Genomic DNA, 18204 nt, shown 5'->3' with positions numbered 1-18204 from the left:
CTTTAACTTTATGGCTGTTTAAGGATATTACAAGGTCGGATTGTAATATAAAATACTAAATAAAATCCTTATTTGACTCGGCTTTAACAAAAGTTCGGGCTGCTACTAATTATTTTGTGGCATGACTTGTTAGCATCTTGTGAAAGTCGCTCAAAAGGTATTGTACTGCACTTTGCATATCCCATGCCATGAACTAATATTTTTCTGTATGAACTTTCCACAAAGGTAATTCATGTGCGACCTCTAAAATTTAGATTATAAGATTATGTCTCAACTAATCTGATAAATAAGTATAATCTTCAAATTGACTGAACATGTATTTAAAAGCTATATTTTAATACCAATTCTTCCATAATCCATTATCCGCTTCGAATAACGTATTTACCACTTAATTGCACATTTTATGTAAAATATTGTATGATTACTAGTTCGGAATCCATCTTCTCCTTCCTATTTGGCCCTCAATAACTTCGCTTCCAACCATTTCGTGAATATGCCATATTTTTTTATAAGGTGTTCACCAAAAAAGCTAAATAACTCTTAGGACCGCAGGTCTCCCCAGCTAAATTTTTATAGGTTAAAAGTACATACTTTTCACAACTAAAATAAACAAAAAATGAGATTAAACTTTTTTTCTAATTTCAAGAATTGCTTTACAAAATAGATGAACTAAGTACAACAGATGTTTGTAACTGTAAACACCATATGACCACAATTTACACCCAAACAAAGCTGAAGCCAAGTTTTTGACATCCCAAGCAACTATAATAAACACTTTTCTATAACCTTTACTTTTAATATTCAAAATTTTGAGCATATGAAAAAAGGGTCAGTTTTTCCGAAAAAAATGAGAAAAATGCCGAATGCCAACAACTTTCAGATTTGAACCCTCGTATAGGCAAAACTACTTGGCGTGTCAATACCAAAATTCAATTTTTCCTAACTGGAATGTTTTCTATCAATTCTCATCAATAAATTTGTGCTCCCATGTACTTGGTTTTTACCATTTTTGGTTGTGACACTGTGCGTCACCGTCCTTTAAAAAATCAACAAAAAATGCAATACCACTGCTAGAAAACCACTGTTATTTCAGTGAATTTCCATTATTGATTTAATTTTGATGTCGTATCCTGTTCTAAACACTACTACCTTTATGCTAAAACTAAATTTCATTCAAAAATATTTTTTTTTTATTTTAAAATTAAATTTAAGATTTTGAAGAAAAAATCACTGGCATTATCTGCGTTAAATCTCATCTCCTTTTTCCAACTCTCTGACATTTGCAACTGACTAATTAACTCATTCCCAAAAATTTGTTGTTCGTTTTATTTGTTTAAATTAGTCGAAGACTGATTGACTTTTTCACAGAATTTCAATAAATTATTTGATGTGCACGCCGTTGCACAGTGGGAAAAAATACCGATCTAGCGCGCAGAAAATCAAAAAATGAAGTTGAAGGAAACTTTAAAACATTAATGCAGTTTTAAAGTAGAGTGTTGAGAGTACTTAAGTCCGTATAAAATAATCCGAATTAATAAGCTAGAACGGAATAACGGTACATTTAAAACAGAAAATTTTTCCAATGTTAAAAATGGCATTTTTTTGCTATAAAATTGCGATGGTCGTGTGCATTCTGTGAATATATTATTATAAAATTTTGTTCATTTTTGATATATAGTATTGGTATTTAATTAAATGGTATAGTTATATAACCCATAAGTTATTTTAATTTAGGTGTTTCGGGCTAAATATATGTAAGACCCGTTTTTTTTAATTCCTTCAATTAAAATAGGGGTTTAGTATGGAGTGCAGTCGAGTTCAGCTTTGATTTTTGTTTTATTTTTCTTGTGTGTCTGTCTAGAACATCATACTAAATTTTTTCCTGCGACTTCCTGCGATTCTCGGATTTATGACAATTTTTTGAAAAAATGCCAATTTTGTGTAGGAAGCTTTTTTAAGGTTTTGTTCAAATAAAATTAAAAATTTGTGAATTTTTTTGCTATAATTCATCAAATATGACTTGGAATAGATCACAGCATAGCAGATAAGAAAAAAAACAAGTTCAAAATGTCCATCCTAAGGTTCAAGAGTACTGGGTGTGAGTATGAAAATGAGGGATTTAAGTAAGCTGCTCCAAACGTTGATTTTAAACTCATGCACTGAATATACATTTATTCCAAATGTCTTTCTAAATGAAAATTAAAATTACAACGAAATCGGTTGTAAGAGTCTTTTAAAATACCGCAGGTAAAGGGTCCACTTTATGAACCATGGAAAAATATCATTGGTGTAACATTCATATATACACTGTTTTACCTATATTTATGATTTTCGTGGAGGTGGAGTTTATGGACTTTTATTATACCTGTTATGGGGTTTCCAATGACTGACATGACTTCGGATGACTTTATGACTTTGTCATGCGAATTTCGTTAGGGTCGGATACAGGTATCAGTTACGAATGAATGCAAAAATACATATTATTTATAGATTTTTCTACCTATGAATGAAAAATCCGCATTTAACAAATGTTCATTCATAGATTTTTCTCATTCAATAAGTGTCAAAGAACGGGATTATACAAGTTATAAACAAGTGAATAGCGATTTATTTTAGTTCTTAAACAAGTGAAGTGGAAAAATGTCAATTTTGTACAGAGAGCTCTTTGAAGTTTGGATAAAATCTAAACATGGTTCTGATGTAAAAGAATATATATTAAATAGACTTACTGAGGAAATATTTATTCTTTTCGTGGAATTATATTCTTGGTTCTATATGCCTTCAAGCATACACAAAATATTAGTGCATGGAGCTGATATAATCAAATGTGCAGCTTTGCCCATAGGAATGTTGTCTGAAGAAGCCATGGAATCCAGAAATAAGGACTTTCGGAACTACAGGGAACTGTACACCAGAAAAATTAGTCGTGAGGAAACAATGAGGGATCTTTTTAATAGGTTGCTATTTTCTTCTGATCCAAAAATATCATGTTTGTCTCGTAGTACATCTCTTAGCCATCGATATAGTGAGCCACTATCTGAAGAAGTCCTTAAACTACTGGAGGATCCAATGCTACCAACTAATTCAGATCAAAACTCGGATTCTGAATGTGATTAGTATTTAATAAGTAACGCCTAAATTTTGTAAAATATATATAGTTTAATGTTTTAGATATGTAATATTTACAATAATAAAGATATATATAATAACAATAGTGTTTGGCCTTAACCCACTTTTTACCCTCCAAATGTTTCCGAATTTTTAAAAGAAGCTTCCATTCTAGGAGTACTATTAGTTATAACGAAAAATATTGCTTATTATAAAATATTTCAATTGCCTCAAAATAGTAATTTTCACCTAAAAATTTAAGCTTTTTCTAAAAAAAAAATCGGCGCTTAATGGGTTAATAAAAAAAAAAAATTGCCAAATTTTTTCATAAAATACTTAAAATTGTCCATCTAAATCTATTCTTATCCAAAATATCGATAAACATACAGTAAAACATCTACTTTGATTTTCTGCGCGCTAGATCTGCATTTTTTCCCACTGTGCGTTGTCGGGTTTAATGACTTGCAACAGTTAACGTCATCGCTATGTTGAACAAACATGTTCATGCATTTCATTTAGGGTTTGTTGTCCGACGCAACTGTCATAAAATCATAAAATTCATTTTGTTTTGCGGGTCATCATTACTAATTGATTTTAAATAGTCGATATTGTCGGCGGCAACATTCGTTTATTTTTGTGTTTAATTTTTCAATTACCATAACTAACTACAATTTACCTGATTTACATGGCCATGATGATGAGCTGGGTGATGATGAGCAGTTGTGTTGTTGTTGCTGTGGTAATTATGCTGATGATGATGCAAAGTTGTACCACTGCTACGTGGATAGATTAATTTTGATCTGTAGACGGTTGTGGGTGCAGAATTTGGCACCGGTTGAGATGTAACCAAATGGCTGCGCGTTGATGTAACCACCATGTTGATGTTGTTGTAATTTTGAAAATTATATATTTTTAATATTAATTAATATTTCTTTGTTGTTTTTTATGAAATATTGCACAATATTTTTATTTTTATTTCTTAGATTTATTTGAGAAGATTTGATTTTCACAAATATTCAAAGAAATCAAATCACATTTTGTTAAGCTAAAAAATTAAAATATTTTTTGGTTATTTGATTTTTTTTTTTTGTGATTGTATGCCAAGTTTTTTATTCTTTTTTGTTGTTCTACCTGTAATCTAAACAGTAATATTTCTTGTTTCATAGCGTATTTCTGATAAATTTACAACTTGTCTAACACCAGCAATTAACCTTTAGTGCGTGGTAGTTAAAATCAATGCACAGTGGGTTGCGATTTCGGAAAAAAAAATAATAAAAATACAAAGGAAAGTATAAAATATTTTCGTCTTAAAACAGGGTGAGAAGAATGATTATAATGCGTTCTTTCTCATGAATGCTCATGGCGAGAATTCCATTTTTTTTCAATTTATCGCGAATGATAAAGTTGCAATGAATGGACAAGAATTTGCAATCTCTCGCGAATGTTCGCATTGTACGAAAAATTCACGAACAATAAAATTTCGCTGCAAGCATCGATTTGTTCGTTCGCGAACATTTATTGCTGAAGTACATTCTTTGGAAATACTCAAAAACAAATGTTCGCGAATGCTTGCGAGCTCTGTTAAAAACAACCACAAACAAAAATATCATAAAAAAGTACACACACACAACAAATACAAAATTTGAGCATTCGTGAGAATTCGGGAATGTTTGTTTTCACTCGTGAGAGAATGTCAGAAAGAATTTCAAACACCAAACGAAACGAACGATCGTTGTTGTGTGCTCTCACTCGTTTGTGTTGTGTGTGGGAACATTCTTTGGCGAATGCTCGTTTGGTAATGAATTTATCGCCATAATTTCATTCCTGAAATGAGCACAAAGCGAAAAGAAAGTATTTTAATTTTTGCGCACTCTCTCTCTAAAAATAACACGAAAACCGTTGTGCCTTGTGTGGACTGTTAATCCTTCAAAAAGTTCGTGTCTATCAGTGAAAATAAATTGGACATTGAATGCTCGTTTTGTTTGATTGTTACATATGCCGAATCATGGATATTTGCATATGAGCCTGAAACCAGACTGCAACCTTCGAATATAACCAAAAAACCAGTGAGCGGAGCAGTATAGTCGGACGGGCCGACCATATGATACCCTACACAACTTCCACGAAAATCTAATATTCTGGGGTTCTATATTCTATACTTGGCAATATTTCGCGATATTTGCACCCTCTTGACCGACTATAGGTCAACAAATTTTACTAATATTGAGTACAGATTTCCTTCACGGTGGGTTGGGCTGTGATGTTCGGCTTTCAATTGTGGCATATAAATCGACTCAAAAAACACCAAAAATTTAAGTTTTCGGTCTAATTCATCTCAAAATTAGTATCTGATCATCGCCGAAAATTATAGCCGTTGTAGTTGGCCATACCTGGATCCTCATGGAAAATTTAAAAGGGATCTGCCCTCTAGTATGGGAATGGGTTACTGAATACTATATCAATAAGTAAGCAATTGTAAATATTTAAGTGTATCTCCCACATCCGAGTACATACGACAATATAATTGGTATCAATTTAAAGGTCAACCACTCCTCTTGGATATACTATCAACATCTCGGGTCTATGTCCTTCAGGAGTAAACATATACACCATAGAATACAAATTTTGTCATTTTTCACACAAAAGTCAAGGTCCATTTGACCCGCTAAATAAAACCAGATCTTTATCAAAACATGTATGCTTATTCTCTGCCCCGATCCCCTTCTCTATGCAAAAATTCGCGGTGTTTGGGCCATAATTGCGGCCTCTGGAGCGACCAGAAAAACCGACAAAAATAAAGTTTTTGGTCCATTTCATCCCCTAAATATTAACCGATCTTTTCCAAAAACAATAGGGGTCTTCATTGACCAGAACCCATCCTACATGCAAAATTTCGTGAAGATTGGTCCATAACTGTGGCCTGCATCGTGTTTACAAATTGTAATGGACAGACGGACGGACGGACACACATGTCTAGATCAACTCAGCTAGTCGAGATATGACTATCGGTATACTTAAAGGTGGGTCTAGGACCAATATTTCGCGGCGTTACAAACTTTTGGGGTTGCACAAAGCTATAATACCCTGACAACATAGCTGTGTAGGGTATAAAAACATTTTCATGGAAGAAACACTTGGAATATTAAGCTATTTTCTACGACACCTATTTCCCTTGTGGAACGTAGGACTCTCATTCTGAGTGGTACACCACAATTTGCTTTGCTGAAATCTTCGGAGTAATTCGAAAAACAAACAAGAGAATAGGAGAGGTGTCATTGTGCACCTTGACAGTGTGAGCTCTCACCCCTTAGTATTCACACATAGTCCTCAAACATAGGTCCTCCGAAAAATATACGAAGTCTTAAATTTAACATAGCTTAAATGACATTATATTGAAAGTTTTATCTATTTTTATAGTTCTTAATGGTGCAGGGTTTTTCCCACTGTACCTTAATTTTTCCGCTAAAAATAAATTTGTATTTTACACGGTTTTTTTATTTTTCTTCTCTACCCATTTTCTGGTCCGCAAGCCAGTTTCCTACATTATGCAGTTGTGATTTCCATTTTGTGTATAAAATTTTTTTTAACACTTCTATAAAAATTAACCGGCAACTTCGATTGATTTGGTTGGACCGGTCATTATTCATTTTACACTGCTGCTATGTCCCTCACATTCTTCGTCGTGGACATAATTTGAATTAACGGACGTCATTAACGTCAATATGGAGTTGTTGTTTTCTTGTTTTTAATTTTTTTCTTTTCTTAGTGTTATTTAATGTAAAAGGAAATCAATTATTATTCGAATGCGTGCATACGTCCGGTAAAATGTAGGCAACTATTATAAGTGGTTCGTTACACAGGTCTACAATGTTTTGAACAATTTTGAAATTTTAATCGTATTAAGAAAAGTTACGAAATGTTGGTGAATGTCGCACATAGTATTAGGTTGGGGAAGAAGAAATCCAGGCAGATGGCTGTACTGATAGATTTCTCGTAAAGTATTGATTCAGATTTATGCTGGTTGGAAGGGCGACATTTCGCAGCAAAAAAAAATGTTTTGCCAATCAGAATTGGCCAACAGGAGAGGAACATTCTAGAGGAAAATTCTATTAATAGAAGTCTTTTACAGATATAATACTATTATAGTCTTCTGCAGACAAAAAAATCTTCTACGTATCCTGCATAGAATGCCTACAGAAAGTGAATAATCTTTTACAGTTTTAAAGAAGGAGAGGTGATTTTATACAGGGGCATATTATGTTAATGGATTCCATATATAAAACTTGTCTCTATATCGACAAGCTTTCTATTGATATTGTCTTCCAGAACATAAAGATCTCAGTAGGTCTTCTATAGAAAAAAGAAATTCAATAGCTCTGCCATAGACCAAGGTATCTTTATTCCTGGAGGATTTCTAAGGATCTTTTGACGATATATTTCTTTATAAATATAAAACAATGTAGATAAATATTTTTGGAAACATCTTCAACCGGCTTTCTGCAGACGTGAGACCTTCAGGTGATCTTCAATAGACAATATACCTTAAGTAGGTCTTCTACAAAGATCTATACCATCTATTTACATAGAATGAGGTTATTCCGCAGTTTTCTGTGGTTAGTGGTACTTTTACAGAACTTTTCAGAGACATTCTATAGATAGAGGGACTTCCTTAATAGCTAGGGACCTTTAATCCACTTCTTCTATAGACAGAAAACCATCAATAGACCTTCTATAGCTAAAATACCTTCGTGTATTCTATACATAGATAAGCCTCTGTAGGTTTTATATAAAATATGGATCTTCTACATGTTTTCTGTAGTTAATGGCCTCTGTACAGAACTTCTGTAAAATTGAATCTCTTACATTGGTCTAACAAAAACCTTTTAAGATTCTTCTATGTAGATCTTTTTCTATGGAACTGTTATATACAAAATTCTTCTAAAGATGCATATCTTATTCAGATTCGACTTTATGTATTCTACAGAAACTGCCTTTTTCAGGTCTTGAGCTTCAACATCTTTTTCTGACAAAAAAAAATCGTTGGCCACTCATTTTTTTCTTTATGTGCGGGAATAAAAATAAGTCATTGAATGTCAAATGAGGACTGTAGGGCGGATCTGTATATCAAGTTCATTTTTAGCCGGTAAAGAAAGCCATGTGTGAGTGGTCGCTTTGTCACTGTATACATTGTTCATTTTTTCGAATTTCTCCGAATACTTTAGCTAACCAAAGCGTGGAATAACAACCAGTTTTATCGATGAAACAAACGACCATTCGAAGTGTTTCTTGTACGAAACGATTCCGTTCGATTCATCTCAACTTTGAGCCTGTTTTTGTCGTACTCATATGTGACGATCTTATAAATGTCTTTCGGGGAACCATGATTTATAAAAATTCTTGATCAGAATAAAATTTTATGTCGATTAACCCATGTCTGTCTGTTAAAATCATGATAGAGACCGAAATATTCAAGATAGAGCTTTGACATATTACTCTCACTTTACAATTAATCCTAGGATGTTTCGTGTTACAAATGGGGAATATTGAAACAAGTTTTGATGAAACATCCATATAAATGTACCGCCTAATGTTCGGTATTTTTAAGGTGTTTCCAATGTTTTGACATATCGCCCAAACCAATTTTCCAAAACGTTTGTTTGGAGGTTGGCATATATCTGCCCAGAAAATAATCATTATATGATCATGTTTTGACATAGCAGCCCATATAAAAGTCCCACCTAATATTTTGAGTCTTTACAACCAAAATACCGTAAATTGTCATTCCCGGTTCTTGGTAAAGAAAATACTACCCCAGAAAATGTTCAATATATAGGTCTATGTTTGTTAATGCATTCAGAGATTTCGACTATGTTCTTGCTATTTCAAACATTCCCATTATGATTTCTAGGCCATAAATATATTTAGTAGCCCTCGTACAAGTCTACTACAATAACAAATATTTTCCAAAATTTCCATAGATATAACCTTTTGGTTGTTTTGTGTTTTTTGCAAAAATTCAAAACAAATAATTTCCTGGAAAAATAATTATATTTGTTTATATTGTTTTGTTTTTGTGATGAAGATCGATTTTCATACCCGAACACCCACACACACAAAGAAGCCATTCATAAATTACCTTTTACCATAACAGATTGGTGGTTTGCACCTATTGGCTAAATAAATATTAATTTGTGTGTAGAGAGAAAAGTCAAAAAGAATAAATATATATTGGCATAAAACAATAATAAATCGCACAAAACATGTGCCGATAGATATAAACAAACCGAAAAGAACGAAGGAAAAAGAACAAAACAAAAAAGTATAAGACGTCATTGGACCACATCGCAAAAAAAGAACACTGGCCCCTTAAAGGGTTGGCAAAAAAAATAATTTACTGTGAATTTATGATGTGGCAGCTGTGACGTCTGCGATGAAAGACTTAAATGAAATATAAATGGATATGGTTGTGTATGTGTGTGTATACGTGTAGGTAAATAACAACTAAATATATCTTTAAAAGGAAACACAAGTCAATAATAACAATAACATTGTTATTATCATTTATTATTAAGATTTTTTTAAATTGAAAAACAAAAAAACAGTTGCTAATTGAATGATTATTGCAAAAAAAGACGAGAAAACACAGTAACCGATAACTTGCTTGACCCTATATGGCAGCAGAGACTTAAAGTGGCAAATCGAAATATCTTTGCCATTTACCTTATTGAGTCTGCAAACGACGGCGGCTATGAGTCAATCAACTTTCATTTCTTTCAATTTACGTTTGAGAAAAGAAACAAGTTACCGAATATGGCACTTGAAAGATTTAACCCGTTTTGGGTGATATTCATTTCATAGAATTTTTTTTATCAGTCATCAGAATTGAGTGCAGTTTTTAGATTTGAAAAGTGTCTGTGAAATAAAAAATAAATAAAAACATCCACTATTTTCTCGGTAACCTCCCGAATTTTATCTTTGAGGTCTTGAATTCACGTTGGACTGTTGTTGGTTTAATAGATCAGTGAATTTATATAGAAGAGCGGAATAGGTCAGTCAGTCTATATAGACGAGCTGAATAGGTCAGTGAGTCTATATAGACGAGTTGAATAGGTCAGTGAGCCTATATAGTCGAGCTGAATAGGTCAGTGAGTCTATGTAGACGAGCTGAATAGGTCAGTGAATATATATAGACGAGTGAGTTTATATATGGATAGGTCAGTGAGTTTATATAGGTCATTAAGTGTATATAGACGAGCTGAATAGGTCAGTGAGGGTATATATACCAGCTGAATAGGTCAGTGAGTCCATATAGACCAGCTGAATAGGTCAGTGAGTCTATATAGACCAGCTGAATAGGTCAGCGAGTCTATATTGACGAGTTGAATAGGTCAGTAAGTCTACATAGACGAGCTGAATAGGTCAATAAGTCTACATAGACGAACTGAATAGGTCAGTGAATCTCCATAGACGAGCTGAATAGGTCAGTAAGTATACATAGACGAGCTGAATAGGTTAGTAAGTCTATATAGAAGAGCTGAATGGGTTAGTAAGTCTATATAGACGAGCTGAATAGTTCAGTGAGTCTATATAAACGTGCTGAATAGTTCAGTGAGTCTGTATAGACGATCTGAATAGTTCAGTGAGTCTGTATAGACGAGCTGAATAGTTCAGTGAGTCTGTATAGACGAGCTGAATAGTTCAGTCGGTATAGACGAGTTGAATAGTTCAGTGAGTCGGTATAGACGAGATGAATAGTTCAGTGAGTCGGTATAGACGAGCTGAATAGTTCAGTGAGTCTATATAGAGGAGCTGAATATGTTATTGAGTTTATATAGACGAGCTGAATAGGTCAGTGAGTCTATATAGGCGTACTGAATAGGTCTGTGAGTCCACATAACCGAGCTGAATAAGTTAATGAGTCTATATAGGCGAGCTGAATAAGTTAATGAGTCTATATAGACGAGCTGAATAAGTTATTGAGTCTATATAGACGAGCTTAGTATGTCTGTGATTTTATATGGGCGAGTTGAATAAGTGAATGAGTCTATACAGACGAGCTTAAGGGACCCCCCTCCTCATTCTCGATTTTAATCTTTTTGAAGTTTCCAATGGGCTGGTAAATCAATACCAATGCTTGTTAATGTTTGTAACTTTGCACATATATATTTGAAGATTTAAAGGAGAAGAAAAATAACTTACAAAACAATTTTGTTATTGTTTTGTTGTTGTTTTTTATAATTAAAGAAAAGTCCTTATTTTTGATGGCGGTGATGATAACTCCCCACTGGAACAACGGAATCCGAAAATTCCAACGGTGTTAGAAAGAGTACATGTCTGCCTCTCGTATGAACTAGGATTATTGACTTCGCTCTAAAATTGACCCTGAAAAATATTTTTTACCAAAAACCAAGTTAAAAAATAAGGAAGATCTTCACCGATTGGCTTTATCCTAGTTCATACGATAGCTATACACTCACAGAGAAACGTGTAAAAATTTGGAATAGATAGGGTCATTAGTTTTTAAGCTATGGTGTCCGCCATTTACAAAAGAGAAAAACGCGTTTAAAGTTTGAGAAGCCCTTTAGCCATCACTTGATGCTGACACAATAAATCGGCTATATCTTCAAGAGTTCTTGAGATTTTCTCTTGAAATTTTGTAGGGACATTCTTGAATTAAATCCAAAAAAAAACTTTTGACCCCGAGAATGGGGGGTCCCCTTAATAGGTCTGTGAGTCAACATAGACGAACCAATATAGACGAGCTGAATCGTCAGTAAGTCTAAATATATATATATATATATATTTCGAAAAGAGAAGTCATTCTCTAGGTCAATTGTAGACATGATACCTTTAACAGAACTTCCATAGATGAGACATATTTTTCAGATATGTTATATTTCAACATAAGCATTTGTTATGAATAAAATACCATCTTTGTATATTTGGATTTCTATATACAGAAACTCATTGAAGGTCCTTTAATAGGTGAAGGCTTCCTATACATATAACACCTTCCCATGAGTCTTCCTTTCTATATATCTTCCATAGCCATTTCAATTATGTTGGTCTTGAAGCCGTGATAGCTTTCCAATCATTTAGTTTTCGAATTATTTCTTAAGAGCTATAACCCAGACCCCCTAGAGAACAAAATTCAATAAAATACCTAACCTCAATTTGAGCCAACACATATGACAAAGTTGCCAAAGAAAAACCTTGACTTTAAAACTACTTTGGGAAAACTGGTTACCAAAGAAAAAATGTTGAAGTTTACTTTATTTTGTATTACTTGGAATTTCGACTGAGTCAACGAAGATTTGAAAAAAATCGACAACAACCAAAATTACAAAGAGGCGTTTACAATTTTTCATTATTGTTATTTGTTTCGAATGCATCAGATGACAATGTTATTGGGTCGCACAGCCAGCAGGCCGAATTGTATTGAGAATGGATTTCAAAACAACAACAGAAAAACATTGTTCATTAATTAACAAAAATACACTCCATATAAACGTAAAACCCACACTAACCTTGTTTTTTGTTTTACGTCTGTCTGTCTGCTAGACGAATAAATGTTCAAGTGAAATATTTTATTGTTGCTGTTGTTGTTTTTATTTGTGTGGCTTGGCTTGGTTGGCGCGCTTCGAACCCACGCTTTTCTTAATGGCGGAGTCTTGCAACTTCCGTTTGTTATTAACTTTTGTTGTTGTTGTTTTTTTGTTTTGATTATTATAATACAATTTAATGAATATAGTAAGTATATGACTAAGGTTTGTTGTTGTAGTTGTTAAGATTACAAAAAATAAAAAAAGATGCATCTGTAGCACAAAGATAAACAAAAAAAATAAGTTTTATGTAAAAACCCACATAAGTTGAACTATAAACGAGTGATTTGTCTAAGGGTACAAACACCTTCTAGCAAATATATCAAAAAAGATCCGATACCAAGAAAAACATTTTGGAATTTTTCCATTACTAGACTTGTTTAGGTAAAATATTAAAAAAAAAAAAAAACAAATAAAATTTCATCAGGTCCCTGTAGTCACTTTTCTTCTTCTTCCCTAACCTCTGGTCCCTGAGGTGTGTTTTTTCTATAGAAAAAAACCTCAGAAAAAATTCCTCAGGCCTCTGATTAGAGTTTTTTCTATAGAAAAAAATCCTCAGGTCTCTGAGGTGAGTTTTTTCTATAGAAAAAATACTCAGGTTCTTCAGGTGAGTTTTTTCTATAGAAAAAATTTCTCAGGTCCCTGAGGTGAGTTTTTTTATAGAAACAATAGAAAAAAATCCTCAGGTTCTATAGGAAAAAATTCTCAGGACCCTGAGGCGAGTTTTTTCTCTAGAAAAAATATCCTCAGGTCCGTGAGGTGAGAAAAAATTAAATCAGGTCACAGAGGAAAGTGTTTTTTGTGGAAAAAAATTTACATAAGGTTTTTTCTTTAGAAAAAAATTTTGTCAGGTCCCTGAGCCAATTTTTTCTATAGGAAAAACTTCACGCAGGTGACTGAGGCAAGTTTTTTTTTTTTTTGTAGAAAAAAAATCGCTTCACGTCCCTGAGGTAAATTTTTTTCTACAAAGAAAATCACGTCAGGTCCGTGGGCTGACTTTTTCTATAGGAAAAAAATATCTCAGGTCCCTGATCTGATATTTTTTGTGTAGAAAACAATTTCCTCAGTTCTCTGAAATGTTTTTTTCTGTACAAAAGGCTGATGAGCCGACTATGAAGTATGTTTTCTATAGAAAAAAATACGTCAGGTCCATGACGCGATTTTTTCTATAGAAAAAATTAAATCAGGTCACAGAGGAAAGTTTTTTTATAGAAAAAAATTGCGTATCTGTGGTGACTTTTTCCATAGAAAAAATATATCATTTCCCTGAAGTTTGGAATCTATGTCGATTTTAGGAACCTGAGAAAATTTTTCTATAAAAAAACTCACCTCCAGTAGTTCTTTTCTATAGAAAAAACTCACCTCAGGGACGTAAGGAATTTTTTTCTATAAAAAAACTCACCTCATGGACGTGATGAATTTTTTTCTATAAAAAAAACTCACTTCAGGGACGTGAAGAAGTTTTTCTATAGAAAAAAATCCTAAGGTCCCTGAGGTAAGTTTTTTTTATAGAAAAAAAAATCCTCAGGTCCCTAAGGTGAGTTTTTTCTATAGAAAAAAACATTCCCCAGGCTCCGGGGCGGGGTGATTTTTTTTTCTATAAAAATAATCCTCACGTCCCTGAGGTGAGTTTTTTCTATAGAAAAAAATTCCTTACGTCCCTGAGTTGTTCCTTACGTCACCTCCAGTAGTTTTTTTCTATAGAAAATTTTTCTCAGGTCCCTAAGGTAACTGAGGTGAGTCAGGCCCCTGAGCCGGCTTTTTTCTATAGTCCCTGATCTGACATTCCTTCTATAGAAAAAATATTACGACATGTCCCTTGAACTGACTTTTTTTCTATAAGACAAAATCGTCAGGTCCCTGGATTGACTTTTTTCTCAGGTCCATAAGCTGATTTCTTTCTATTCCCTTCTTCTCATATTTTTTTTCTTTCAGTGCATAAAATTATTTAATCGCATATTAAATTGACATACATAATTTTGGAAAAATTCCAAATATGTATTTTTAAATCTTTTAATTATTTTTATAACACAAACATTGATTTAAATATTCGATCATAAAAAATTAATATATATATTTAAGAATTATGTAGAATTCCTGTTTTGTTTTGGTATCCAACTCATATACATATGAATACACATTAAAAATGCACTATTTATATATAAGAAGAAAAAACAACATCAAAAAAAAAAAAAAACTTGGCATACACATTCTCAACACATAAACATATTTCACTAAATTATTTTCGTTTTCAATTTTTTTTTTTAAATTTTTGCACAAAAATTTACATGCAATTTTTCTATATAGCACTACAGCACACATTGTGTACACATAAATGGTATATTTTTTAGTTTGTTTTTGTTTTTTTTTTTCTTCTTGAATATTCGAAATAAAAATTGTGTATATCATTACAGATATGGTACAAAGATCAAGAGGCATAGAAATACAAAATCCCCAACAATGTTGTGTTGGATGTAACTTGGGGAAACTACAATCAACACTTGCCACTTATGTGCGTTTGCAATGGATGTGATTTTTTTATTTTTTGTTTTTCATTTTCATATTTGTATTTCTTCTTCTTTTAAAAAATCACTTCTTCATACATAAAATAACAATAACATCATTATAATTATTTTGCTGATAAACTATTTTTCTCTTTCGATTTTTTCAGCTTTAAATTTGCCATTCACATTTCTTATTCCATCCAATTCTTTGGTATCAATTTTTTATTTTATTCTGCTGTCGTAAAGATTTTTTGATCTTAAATTTTAATTTTTCTTATTTTTGTTGTTATAAAATCTTATTTTTTTGTTTCATAGATGCTCACACAAAAAAACCCACTCACACCATAACAAATGCCAAACACTCACGCAAACATTAAACCCATTAAACACTTCGTGCGATACACTTCACTTTGCTTTGTTTTGGTTCTTTCTTTTATTTGGTTATTTTGTGGATTTCTTTTTTCTTCGGTTATTATTATTTTTACTTTTTTTTTTGGTTTTGTTTATGTTTTCTTGGAATCTCTGTTTGGCTTTTTTTCTGACGTTTGACTTTTACACTAGGCACACACGCGTTGTGTCAAGTTGCACGATCCGTTTCGTTGTATGCTCAAAGTGAGACTAAAGTGGCAGTCACTCAGCCATCAGTGAGCAGCAGATTGAACAACCAAACATTTGCTGGGGGACCCCATCACACTTATGTGAGTGTATGCATGTTCGTGTGTGTGTCTCGGAGTGTTGAAAAAGGCGTGAGTTGGAACGTGATCACTACTTACTAACCATACACAACAATATTTATTTTTCATTCTGTTTCGGTTTCGTTAAATTGGCTCATTTGGCTCTCTGTGTTATGGCCGCGGTGTGTGCGTATGTGTGTGGGGGTTTCCTTTTTGGATAATAACTAGTATCTGAGATAATATTTGATGTTCTTTCGTTCAATGTATCTATCAGATACAGCTGCACGAGACGTTGATGTTTTCTGTTTCTATTCTAGAATGGAAATTATTCGAATGGGAGTTTAGCAACATGTTGATGACATCAGGGATGGGAAATCTAATTTCATAAAAAGAGGGCAACGAAAAAATTGCATTGGTCTCTAAGGTGACTTTTTCTAAAGAAAAAAATTACATCAGGTCCCTGAGGTAACATTTTTCTTTATAAAAAATTTACGTCAGTTCTTTAATGTAATATTTTTTTCTATAGAAAAAAAATTATGTCAGGCCCAAGAGATTTTTTTCTATAGAAAAAAATGCACATCAGGTCCCAGAGCTGACCCTTTTTTCTATGGAAAAAAAAATTCACGTCAGGTCACTGAGCTGACCTTTTTTTTATAGAAAAAAAATCACGTCAGGTAGGTTTTTTCTATAGAAAAAATACACGTCAGGTCCCTGAGGTGTCGTTTTTTCTATAAAAAAATTCACGTCAGGCCCCTGAGGTAAGTTTTTTCTATAGAAAAAAATTCACGTCAGGTCCCTGAAGTAAGTTTTTTCTATAGAAAAAAAATTCACGTCAGGCCCCTGAGCTGACTTTTTTTCTACAGAAAAAAATTCACGTCAGGTCCCTGAGCTGACTTTTTTTCTACAGAAAAAAATTCACGTCAGGTCCCTGAAGTAAGTTTTTTCTATAGAAAAAAAATTCACGTCAGGCCCCTGAGCTGACTTTTTTTCTACAGAAAAAAATTCACGTCAGGTCCCTGAGCTGACTTTTTTTCTACAGAAAAAAAATCACGTCAGGTCCCTGAGCTGACATTTTTTCTATAGAAAAAAATTCACGTCAGGTCCCTGAGCTGACTTTTTTTCTATAGAAAAAAATTCACGTCAGGTCCTGAGCTGACTTTTTTTCCATAGAAAAAAATTCACGTCAGGTCCCTGAGCTGACTTTATTTCTATAGAAAAAAATTCACGTCAGGTCCCTGAGCTGACTTTTTTTCTATAGAAAAAAATTCACGTCTGGTCCCTGAGCTGACTTTTTTTCTATAGAAAAAAAATTCACGTCAGGCCCCTGAGCTGACTTTTTTTCTACAGAAAAAAATTCACGTCAGGTCCCTGAGCTGACTTTTTTTCTATAGAAAAAAATTCACGTCAGGTCCCTGAGCTGACTTTTTTTCTGTAGAAAAAAAATTCACGTCAGGTCCCTGAGCTGACTTTTTTCCTATAGAAAAAAATTCACGTCAGGTCCCTGATCTGAGTTTCTTTCTATAGAAAAAAATTCACGTCAGGTCCCTGAGCTGACTTTTTTTTCTATAGAAAAAAATTCACGTCAGGTCCCTGAGCTGATTTTTTTTTTCTATAGAAAAAAATTCACGTCAGGTCCCTGAGCTGACTTTTTTTTTCTATAGAAAAAAATTCACGTCAGGTCCCTGAGCTGATGTATTTTTCTATAGAAAAAAATTCACGTCAGGTCCCTGAGCTGACTTTTTTTCTATAGAAAAAAATACACGTCAGATCCCTGAGCTGACTTTTTTCTATAGAAAAGAATGCACGTCAGCTCAGGTCCCTACGCTGACTTTTTTATAGGAAAAAATATATCAGGTCCCTGATCTGACTTTTTCTGTAGAAAACAATTTCCTCAGTTCCCTGATATGGTTTTTTGTAGAAAAAAATTTTCTACAGGTAGGTATTTTTATGGCTATATCTTTTTTTCTTGGGGGACGTCCCCGGTTACCCGGTTATTTGACCCGGAAGTTCGGGTACGGGTTTTTATAGGGTTCTAAGACCCATATCTTTTGATCCACAACAGATACAGCCACATATCGCACCATTTTGGAAAGGGAAAATTGTGGTCTATCATTTGAATGAGGATTGGAGAGGGACTATAATGGACGAAAGTTCGACTTTAGAGTCAAAAAAATCGGGGACCAAAACCAAGTTTTTTTGCTGTATCTCCGGTTTGAGATCATATTACCACTCAATGGTAAGGTATTTGTATAACCTTTAAAATGATACCCATTTCATATTAACTGGATCCGTAGAACCGGATATAACCGTGTACCC

This window comes from Musca vetustissima, unplaced genomic scaffold (genome assembly GCF_032173495.1).
Source record: "Musca vetustissima isolate MV318-11 ecotype Yass unplaced genomic scaffold, APGP_CSIRO_Mvet_v1 utg21612, whole genome shotgun sequence".
Taxonomy (NCBI): Eukaryota; Metazoa; Arthropoda; class Insecta; order Diptera; family Muscidae; genus Musca; species Musca vetustissima.
The sequence above is the reverse complement of the archived record's forward strand: the minus strand, read 5'-3'. Positions refer to the sequence as shown.